The sequence below is a fragment of the Cyclopterus lumpus genome, chromosome 18 (assembly GCF_009769545.1).
Source record: "Cyclopterus lumpus isolate fCycLum1 chromosome 18, fCycLum1.pri, whole genome shotgun sequence".
Taxonomy (NCBI): domain Eukaryota; kingdom Metazoa; phylum Chordata; class Actinopteri; order Perciformes; family Cyclopteridae; genus Cyclopterus; species Cyclopterus lumpus.
Genome location: NC_046983.1, coordinates 14,078,171 through 14,080,988, shown reverse-complemented (window position 1 = coordinate 14,080,988; position 2,818 = coordinate 14,078,171).

The window sequence follows — 2,818 nt, the reverse complement described above, 5'->3', positions numbered from 1 at the left end:
AGCAGGCCTCCTGAGAAGAATACAACCCAAAACTGAAAAGAAATGAAGAGAGTTCTTCATATTTTGGATATTGTTCATATGCGCGTGTTTTGCTTTCTTAACTTGTGCTTTTGAAGATGTAATTTTAGTCCGATGTGCACTTTTAATTCACATAAATGTGGAAATCTCTGTGTATTTATGAAATGAGATGGTTGCAAAAAGAGAAAATGTGTGTTTGTCTTTGTTCAAAAGTTTATTAAGAAAAATAATTATACTAAATGCTTATTTTGATGGATTTCAATTTTTTTGTGCAGTCTCATATTTAATATGTATTTGTTGTCCCCTCAAAGTGCTATAAAAATACTATACAGACATTTAGTTTGACACTTTTACTGACTTCTGATTAATTTTCAAAATGTTAACCAATGTGTTTTTGTTTACATAGTGCTACTGTTGTTTATTATTCAAACAAAATACAAAAATGTAATATTTTTCATATACTAAAAGTTAATTGGCGATTTGTATACCTTTCTGAGCAACAGCATTGCATGTATGCTTCATCCAACACCACTGTAAAGAACCTCGGCGTTATCTTTGATCGGGACTTGTATCTTTAACTCAGCGGTCCCCACCCCCAGGTCGGTTTGTACCGGGTCGCACTGAAAGAGTGAATGATTTTTTAATTTTTTTTATAAAAGTTGTAAAAAAATATTTTATTTTGAAAAAGGACCTGATACATCCTTCTGTGCATCTGAGCCTCTCGCAAGGTCACGAAATACGTCACACATCTCAAGCGGTCACGTATTACGTATAAGTAACCTCTTGAGTAGTTTGTGCTATCGCACAAACCCACAAGCGAGAGAAAATGAGTAAAAAAAAACAAATTGCTTTGGAGAGCTTCTTTGTGAAGCGGATTTTCTGCAATGACAGCGACGAAAACTAAGTTACGGAGCAGACCGGACATAACAAACACACTTTGGGTGTCGTTGTCTCCCTTCACCCCGAGATGGCACCGGCTCGTTGCAGATAAACAAGCTCAGGGTTCTCGGCGTCATGGTGAGTTATATTTGTATGCACTTAATGCCGATCGTATCATTTTATTACGTCATTTTATTACATCATATTTATCGCCCACACTGAAGGCCGGTCCTGGAAAATATTTTCTGACACGAAACCGGTCCGTGGCTCAAAAAAGGTTGGGGACCACTGCTTTATCCCACGTAAAGCAACTCTCAAGGACTGCATAACATTTCAAAAATCAGGCACATCTTGTCTCAAAAAGATGCAGAAAAGCTGGTTCACGCGTTTGTTAATTCCAGACTAGATTACTGCAATTCCTTATTATCAGGCTGCTCTAATAAGTCTCTTAAATCCCTCCAGTTAATCCAGAATGCTGCAGCTCGCGTACTCACAAAAACTAAGAAAAGAGATCACATGACTCCTGTATTAGCTGCTCTGCACTGGCTCCCTGTAAAATCAAGAATCACATTTAAAATTCTTCTCCTCACCTACAAAGCCTTGATTGGTGATGCACCATCATATCTTAAGGAGCTTGTAGTACCATATTGCCCCACTAGAGAGCTGCGCTCACTAAATGCGGGACTACTTATGGTTCCTAGAGTCTTTATTATTAGGATGGCAGCCAGAGCCTTCAGTTATCAAGCTCCTCTTTTATGGAACCAGCTTCCACTTTTAGTCCGGGAGGCAGACACAGTCACCTCATTCAATAATAGACTTAAGACTTTCCTCTAATAGTGCTTATAGTTAGGGCTGAATCAGGTTTACCCTAGTCCAGCCCCTTGATATGCTGCGATAGGCTTATAGGCTGCTGGGGGATGTTTTTAGGATACACTGAGCACCTATCTCCTCTTCTCTCTTTACTTATGGATGAATTTACATCTCTCCTTTGCACCTTACTAACTCTGCTTCCTCCCCGGAGTCTTTGTGACTTCACGTCTCATAGGGTCCATTGGACCTTGCTGTGTCTGATGTCTCCTGCCTGGTGAGCCGGCCTCCTACCTTGGCCCTGCTGATGCGCCATGGCCCCTGCTGATGCGCCCCGCCCCCCTCCTCTCTACCTCCTTCTGTTTCATGGAGTGTCGAGGTCCATTCATACATTGTCATCTTCATTTAAATGTGTTTATGTAACTCTGTAATGCTGTTCATTTTGTACACATGACATCTATTGTGTCTGTCCATTCAGGGAGAGGGATCCTCCTCTGTTGCTCTCCTGAAGGTTTCTTCCCTTTTTTCCCTGTGAAAGGTTATTTTTGGGGAGTTTTTCCTGATCCGATGTGAGGTCCTGGGACAGGGATGTCGTATGTGTACAGATTGTAAAACCCTCTGAGGCAAATTTGTGATATTGGGCTATACAAAATAAACTGAATTAAATTACAGCTGTGGGATCAAACATTGTGGTTTTAATGGGACCAGTTTGTCCTTAAGGGTCTGAGCGTTTATTATAGACTCATTATTGGAGCTGAGGTTAACTGTCCAAACCTCACATCCTTGCCAAAATGTATGCCATATACAATAATGCCACAATAATCAAAACATTGAAATTAAAAAGACCGAAGATGTCCCTATAGCACCAGGGTTAAAGGGCCAGTAATACGTACTGAGACATTAAGGTGCATCAAATCTCACTTAAGTATAAGTCTTAATGTCAAAATATACTTAAAGTAACGAATGTAAAAGTACTCATTGCACAGAATGGTACATTTGGTAATAATGTAAATTATATTATTGCATTATACTCATTGATAGATTAATACATGTTCCATTCCATTATCCAAACCGCTTCTCCTATTCAGGGTGCTGAACCAGACCGGGAACTGAA